General features: G+C 32.9%; 1 long non-coding RNA gene across 1 annotated transcript; it reads right to left on the bottom strand.

Moving 5' to 3' along the window:
- Positions 1–4,678: 4,678 nt before the first annotated feature.
- LOC117909950 lies at positions 4,679–8,127 on the bottom strand. Its single transcript, XR_004650505.1, has 4 exons — positions 8,036–8,127; positions 5,517–5,860; positions 5,327–5,371; positions 4,679–4,941 (listed from the first exon to the last, which is right to left on the bottom strand). It is a non-coding gene; the product is annotated as an uncharacterized LOC117909950 (long non-coding RNA).
- Positions 8,128–8,928: the final 801 nt, after the last annotated feature.

Consider the following 8,928-nt stretch of genomic DNA (forward strand, 5'->3'; position numbering starts at 1 on the left):
ATGACTAGAAAAAATGTAAGTAAAAAGTGAGGCTTGCCATAAAAAGAAATAGGAACAGAGACAACCTCAGCTCAAGTGAGCGTTTATACCTTTAAAGAAAATACATGAAGTTGATTAGAGATAGGTGGTATACTCAAGGCACACTGAATTAACCAAGTCGAGATCATAAAGGTCTGATCGTATATAGACACATGGGACATAAGCCCACTCACAATAGAATGGATGTTCAAGTATAACACCCAAACGTAGTGGGGATAAGGCATCCCACAAAGAGTTGCAAGGGGCTCCTCGTGCTAAAAAAATAGTTGGTAAAGGAGCATCTTGAAAAACTCTCAAGTCAATGGGTCACTCAACCTCAACTCGACGTCCCATGAGAGAAATAATAATGGTCACAACACTCCTTAGAGTGAAAACACTCCATAGAAATATCATCTAGGTCGAAAGGACCCTAAATAGGAATACTTATAATGAGCTTAGGAGAAAGAGGCATAGGAGAGGTCACCTCTCTAGGACGTCTACATCCAACCATATTATAGCGTATATGAATGGAAAAAAGACACAAAAATTGGAAAAAAAAATGCTTGAAGAAAACTAAACCATTGGAAAGACTTAGAGAACCATCCCAAACAAGACTACGAACTCTGAAAACTCAAAGAAGTGAATAAACACGTTGCAAGGCAAGAAGTGGAGACTTAAAGCATGTAAAACAACTAAAGAAGTGAGAATAAACCAAACAAGCATGTTGGAAAGGTTTAAATAAGTGCCTAGGCCATGCAATGTAGGATTAGCACTCGAGTGATGTGAGCATTAGAAGTGGTGTTGTATATGATTAAGGAGAGCTTGAGTGCTCCTACCACATGAAGCAGCATTGGATGTGACTTATAGGTGCTTGAGCATTCTTAGTGCTTGAGTGATAGGATTGACTTATGGGTGTTAGATTAGCATTGCTTCAAGCGTTCAAGCACCTATCTAAGCACTCAAGCATTGTTACTAGTGCTTGAGCAGTCAATCCTATCGCTCAAGCACTAGTAACAATGCTTGAGCGCTTAGATAGATGCTTGAACGATCGAAACAATGCCAATCTAACAATAATAAAGCTACAAGCACTTGAAACTATCAAGATGACATAAAAACACGAGATAGGCAAAGTATAATCATGAAAACCTCCTTTAAAACAAATAAGAAACAAAAAGTTTCATCTTAAGGACAATTATAATTTGAATTTTTCTTTTCTTAGACCTAGTGTGAGATCTACTACTTTCTTGATATTCAAAAATTGATTTTAAAGATAATTTGACTCTCTCATTAGTCTAGTAACAAGTGACTAATATTTTTCAAAGAGTTAACTAAAGCACTTGTCATCCACATGCCTAGATTTATTGTGAGTAATGCACTTAGAGACTTGTTTGAAAAATATTCCCTAAAAAAGGAGCTTTCTTTAAGTTTCATAAAAGTTGTTTTCCCAATGATGAAAGTTTTAAACTTGCTTAAGTAACTCAAACCTCTTTTATCCTAATAGATTTTCTCTTTCTCAATCATTTCATTCAAGATTTTAGAATTATAGTGAAATACTTCATTTTTTGCTCCATAAGTTCTTTCCAAGTTAATCTAGCCTGAAATTAAGGTAATTATTTTTAACCACCACATAAGTTCCTTGATCTTACAATCCATGTCAATTTTGTGAGATCTGTAAAAATTTTATTTTTTATTTAGATCAATTTTCTTATATTCAAGGTCTTCAAGGAGAGTGTTCTTTTTATTCAATATTTTTCTTAACTTCACATTCTCAACCTTTAACTCATAACTCTCATGATACAATGCATTATATGCCTCTTAAAGAACGACAAACTTTCTTTCTTCTTCATCACTTAATTTATTGGGACTTTCAATTTTAGAAGATGAGGGGAAAAAGGTAGTAAACACAACTAGATTATTGTTATCTTTACTTTTAGTTGAGCTTGTGGTATTATTATCATTAGATTCAAAAATTACCCAAGTCATTTGTATGACTTATTCTTTTTAGGTGTAGAACAATCTAAAATAAAGTTTCATTTCTTTCCATAGTTAAAACACTCAACTTGTGATGATTCTGATGAACCTTTTTCTTTATTTTTTGTGGAGAAAGATTTCTTCCCTTTCTTTGAGTCATCTTTAGAGTTAGTTTGCTTCCTTTTGCATTTTAATAAAAAATTTGAATTGTTTGCAAACTCTCAAATTTCAAATTGAGTGAGAACTTACTCTTATCTTTAGACTCCACTTTTTCTTTTGATCAAGAAGCCTTCAAAGCTATTCTTTTAGGCCTTTAAGATGATGGCAAAGTCATCTCATAGGTTTGTAGGGAGCCTATAAGTTCATCTACTCTCTTTAAGTCTACATTTTTAGTTTCCTCTATTTACTTTAGGTTTAAATCTCACAAGATTCTTTATCCTAAATTGAAACATGAATTAGCAATATCATTGAGTTTAGTATAAAAATAAGAGAAGGTCTCGTCATCTTCATCTTTATGCTTCCAAACTTTGTAGTTTAACATTTGTAATTTTGACTTCACAATAGAAGTTCCCTCATGTGGTATTGCAAGAACGTCTCAAGCCACTTTAACGTATTTTCAAGTTGCAATCTTATGAAACTCGTTAGGATTAACACTATTGAAAATATAGTAAAGGGAATTTGCAATTTGTCTCACTCCCTTTATTGTCCAATTTATTCTAACTTGCTTAGGTTTTAGTTCACTAGTTAGACTACCATTCTTGTCAACTAAAAGTGAGGGCATCCACCATACTTCACTATATTCCAAACTATTTCACCTAGCATTTTAGGAAAAAAATTCATCTAGACTTTTCAATGGGGATAGTTACTCCTATTAAAGAATGATGGTCAATTTATAGAAGTTTGACTCTTTATAGTTCCAAATATCTATACTAACAACAATTGATAAAAAAATTGCAAATAATTTTTTCTAACTCTAATACCACTTAAAAGAAATTTAATGTCTAGTCTTGATATAATAAAAGTAAGGGAATTAATAGGTAGTCCCTAAATTAATCCCCGAATTAAGTTTTTATTTCCTACTTTAGGTTTGCCTCTTTTATTAATTATTTAGTGAGAGCAAAAATCTCATGCACATATAAATTAAATTGATTCCACACAACTGAGTATAAGGTGGAAAAACCACCTAGTAATGTACCAAGTGTAAAAAATCATGGTTGGTCTTTCGATCGCTAAATAATCTACAACTATGAGAAAAGATTACATAATTTTACTTGATCAGATGCACCTACTCCCTAATGTCTTATACCATCAATGTCTATACTACTTTTCCACGTCCTTAACGCAATCTTCCCAATGCTCCTTCATAGATCCCTTAAAGCCCTTATCAAAGTTTTGTGATGAGATTTCAAACCTTTGCTTTAACCAAATTAATGTACTTTTAAGATAAATCTTGAAAGGTTTGAGAGATAGAGGTTTAAGCTTTTGATGAATGACTACGCTCTCATGAGGTTCATGAAAGTCCATCACTTTTCAATAAAACATCTTTATTTATACTTGTAAAACTCTAATGTTTAATTATAAAAAGTTATATAATTTTGAAACATTTCAACAATCCTTTTTAGAATCAAACAACAAAGATAAACATAATTTTAAAACCTACCAAATATAAATTTTAGAATTAAAAACATAATAGAAACCAAATTAGGAAATACAATATAATTACTTCCTAATTTCTTATATTAGCCATTCCAAGATCTTTACTAACCATAAATACATACTTATCTCAACGCAAATCTAGGAAGTTTGAAGTTGTCTTGAGCTAGATAAGACTCAAGGAAGTAAGTCACATATTGGAAAGAAAGAAACAAAATTATCAACTAAATAAATACACTAACAAAAATAATTAAAGAGGAAGAATGGTTGTTGATAAGGTTGAATATCTTAATATAGTGCCTTACTGTAATGTTTAATCAACTAACCAAACTAATGAATTGGTTGTTGTAAAGGAAGAATGATGTTAAAATAGATGGGCATATTAAGAAAAAGGTGATCATCAACAAAATCATTAGAGTGCTATCTATATCATGTATAATAAAATTTTCTATGGTAACTTAAGAAAACTAGAAAATGAGTTGGTCTTAAATTATATATTTTGATAAAATTCATTGCATGATGACTATAATCATAAGAGTATTTCAGGTTTATGATTAAATTTTGTAAAAGAATCAAGACATGGTTGCACTAATTATTCTAGTTCATCAACTTACAAAAGTATTGGTCTTTGACAAGTAAGAAGGGTTGAACTTGTTTTCCGTACTTTTTGTGAATGCTTTCATAACTTCTAACATGTAGATTTTTTCCTAAAAATATGATCTCCTTTTCAATATAGTTGTCAGTTATTACTATAACAGCAACTAAACTTCAGAACCTTTTGAAAGTTATTTTTATTTAAAGCACTAAAAAAGTAAAAATAATATGTATGTTACTTTGTATCTTAAAATAAAGAAAAAATTGAAAATATAGAAAAGAAAATTAATGTTAAAATATACTTATATTTTACAAGGTGAAAATTTGCATATTTATTTATCAAAGACTAAACACATAGGGGAAAGTACACTTTCCAAAACGTATGTGTATTTCACTTTCCATGCCATATATTAAAAAATAAATAAATAAATAAATTCTGAAAACTACACCAAAGTGTTACACTAAATTGTAATTTAGCATTACAAATACATATAATAAAAAATCCTTAAGAAAAAATAGTTCACCCTGAAAAAGACACACAGGACATGTAGGTTTCCTAAAGCTTTTTTGAGGCCTCACAATCTTAGAATATGGTAGTGTGAGCATGGGCTGAGCCATGAGCCCAATCAAATTGGATGTTGTTGAACCCCGATGCCTTTACACTCATATTGGTTCAAAACCCCATCAATCAAATGAATCCACAACCTGTTCCAAAAAACATTTGAATGACATTGAAGGATGAAGTGAAGTAGTAAAAAGCTTCTTAACAGTATAAATAGTTTGAAGAGAGAAGACATGCATGATCCCATAGCATTGCCATTGTAGAGGAGAATTATGAAGCTCATGATATCTCTGCAGCTCTGGTGGCTCATGGAGTCAATGAACTCCAAGCGCTTGAGAAAGAAAGACACAATAAAAGAAAGGTTTGGTTGCAGGAGTCGGCACTGACAAAGATAACTGGCCCAAGGCAGCCATTTACGATTTCAGAGACTTAATCTGTTGATGTAACAGATTTCAATTAACTAGTGCTTGCTGTTCCCAGATGATGCAAGTGTTTGGCATTTTGTTATGCACAAAGCTCCAATCCTACCTTGTATTCAGCTTCACAAGCACATTCAATAATGCGACAAATATCCTGAAGACAAGCAGAAGCATCCATGGATCAGTGGGACAATATCATATGGAAAAAAAAAAAAAAAAAACAAAGTGTGCACAGATAGCATAATGCTAGATTAATTCTATAAATATATCAAAGTTGTTGAGATGATCAATGAACTTACACTTGATATAGCCTACTATTCCAATTTTTATTGATTCATCGTCATGGTTCTCTTGTCATTGCAAATCACAATGTTCGATCAATCCTATAAAAACCCCTCTAGTCAAGATTTTTCCTTCTAGCTAGGAATCCAGTTATTTTGCCACATGCAATCTTCATTTTGTCAAATATCAAGAGGGTCCTAAACTGGTCACTGTGCTATAAAATACAGAACCAAAGTTGGTAAATGAATTTACCTTCAGCTTCTCATTTTGACCTTGTACAGAGAGAAAATACTCACCGGTCTTCTGGAGCTTCGTATCAGATGAGGGAGCTTTGTGTTCCTGTTCCATGTTCTTGCAGGTCCTACCATTCACAATAACTATAGTTTAATAAATATGATAAAGAACACAAACGTATAAATAAGAGCAAGATGAGTCTAAAAAAATCAATCTCCAAAACTATAAGTTCAATGAAACTACCAATTTCATTAAGTCATTCTCTGCATATAAAAGTACCCTGGTTCTGATTATACCCTGTTATAATTATAAATGCTTTATATCAACAAAACAATCCTGATACTGCTAAAGATGCCAGCAAACGGATTGGAACTGTATACATTTTCTTGCTTATTGGGGCATTCTTCAGTGATCCTTATTGGGGAACACACAAAATTAACTTGCATAATTTTCTAGGTAATTTTTGCCAATGTAATTAGCTTCTCATTGTTGCTCTTTTCTTTCCTTTTACATAATGTAACTATTGAATAGCAAATTAGGCTTAAACTGGGAAGTCAAAAATGCACTTCAAAGTATATCCTGTTTTACAGGAGAGCAGATAGGAAAAGTCATTGCAGTTTAAAAGGATAAGACGTTCAAGGTCTTACTAAGCTGGAAGAATGAAAATTGGTCTTATTGTAGTCACATTGGAAATCATCTCTACTGGAATGTTGGAGCTTTGCAGACTGAAGTATGCCTAAAAAGATTGTACAAACTGTGAGGACTCGAGCTCCTTGGGAATTTTTTTGGCAAATCCCATAGTATGCACTCATAGGAGCTTCAGAAGTTTTCATGTACCTAGGGCTATTGGAGTTTTTCAAATAGTAGATACCTGATGAGCTAAAGAGCTTGGGAATTGCTCTTTGCATGGCATCAATCTCACTAGGGAATTATGCTTGCTTGTGGTAATGGTGATGAAGGGTCTCAACTAAGGATCACATGGATAGATCCCTGGAAATCCCAACAATGATACCTAGATAAGTTTTACTTCCTCCTGGCCACTACAACAATACATTTAATTGTCTACAAGCACGTACAAAGAGGTATGTGTATCAAGATGGAAGACAGAGAGGATGAGTATGTTGTTGAATGTACATGAAACAACAGGGCTCAAGGTACCAGAAAAAAAAAAAAATTTATATATATATAGATGGGGAACAAATGCTCTCTAAGGCACTCTATTTGAGGAAAAAATTTTGTAATCCTGTTCAAAGAAGTGTTGTAAGAATCGAAGAATCCCTTTCCAATCAACTCTATTAGGCTGTAGGTTGTTCTTCTAGCTGCTACATTTTGTTAGGGTTAGCTTGAGTAGAAGTGAGTGTAAAGATGGGATAGGGTTTTGATTTTAAGGCTTTGAGATCTTCCCATCTCATCTTGATTTGTTGGTTCTATTTCTATTAAAGTTGGTTCAAATGTGAATTTCTCAAAACCTCACTTTGCTAGAAGCATTTTCAAGCTCCATTCAACAGCCCAAATTCCATAAGGATTTGGTTTTATACAACTCCTTATTTGTAAAGAGGTCTAATTGGTAAGCCAATATGGAGTTAGCCTATCATAATTAGAGTTTTAATTCCAATCAAAATCTTATTAAATATTTCACAATGAAGGATTTCACAAATGTGTTAGGAGAAGAGAATGTTGAAATGGGTTGGTAAAGATTTAAGTAAAGCCTAACTGGCAAGCATAGAAGCATAAAAAGACACAAGAAACAAAAACAATTAGATGAAAGATAATGAAAGATATGATCAAAAAAATTTTAAAAGCATACTGTAATGGGTAATTAACAAAGCGATTCAAACCAAAAGAAAAAGAACAATTTTATATTATTGAGAGATCTTGTTACACTCCATCTTTCATTAAGAAATTCATTTAATATGACATTTTGACCATGCATCATGAAAGAAATATAGTGGTCCATAAAATAAACAACTAAATGTAATCCACAAGGACAAAGGACAGGAATGTTGATTTGATAATCCAATAGACAAAGTACATTTTTTTACATCCAAAGTTCTACATTCTTCTTCAGGAAATAAGCTGACTAATCCAACAATAGGCTATAATCCAACATAAAATGGTTACTATATGAATGTTACCCTGACAAATATTTTTAGAATATATTAAGTCCAATGAAATCAAAGTTTTCAATTTATATTGCAACCATTAGTTTAGATTTTTCAAGAAAAAATATTACTAACATGTAAAAGCATTAAAAAGGGCCAAGTAGTTTTCAGTCTCAAATACCCACATATATCCAAAATACCTCTATTGAAATCATCAACAAAAAGATGAGAACTACTTTTGTTGTGAGATAACATTTGCATTGAACCACATATGTCGGCATGCACTAGTTGGAGTGGTTGACTTGTTCTTCAAAGAATGCAGATACACACACAGATCTTTACTCCCCTCAACCTGTCTTGCATCCCATTTTCAACAATTAAGGGCATTAGAGAGAAAAGGAATACAAAATAAACTCAAAGAAAGAAGGGATTATTTGCATCAAACATTGGGTTGCTGGTTGTTCCAATTGAGATGGTAATTACATGAATCCTACCAATTTATCAAAAGCAAATCCATGAAAACGTAGTCAAGTTTGGTGCCACAAACACCCACATACCAAAGCAAGAATAAGTAAGCACATTTAGGGGAGTATATGGGAGGAAGCCAATTTGCAGTGACTCCAATTGCTCTGTGGGTCAGATCAGTGAGAAAAATATTGTATTATGAGAAGTTAATAGACTAAACCTATTAAAGAATTTTCCCAGGGGCATTGAAAGAACGCATACATAGTGGAAATGCCCCTAGACTAGAGAAGGTTCCTATAGTACATTCCCAAGTATGAGCTATATAACCAAACAAGAGAAAGGGAGGTGATTTACCAAAATAAACAAAGCATTGCTGATGCAAGTGTGGTGGAGCCCGAAGCCAAGTGTTGGGTTCCTTCGAATCTCTTCTGGTTAAGTTGTGTTCTACATCATCGTAACTTCTCTTTACATTACCAGTGGTATGATCATTGTGGGACGAGCATACATAAGAGGAATCCACATTCTCCACTTTGTATGGTTTACCACCAAAGTAACAGCCACCATTTATTTAAGCAATACTTCTTAATTCCCTCGCTCTGATACGACCCGCATTCAAACTCCTGCACAA

Source organism: Vitis riparia, unplaced genomic scaffold, assembly GCF_004353265.1.
Source record: "Vitis riparia cultivar Riparia Gloire de Montpellier isolate 1030 unplaced genomic scaffold, EGFV_Vit.rip_1.0 scaffold478_pilon_pilon, whole genome shotgun sequence".
NCBI classification, from domain to species: Eukaryota; Viridiplantae; Streptophyta; class Magnoliopsida; order Vitales; family Vitaceae; genus Vitis; species Vitis riparia.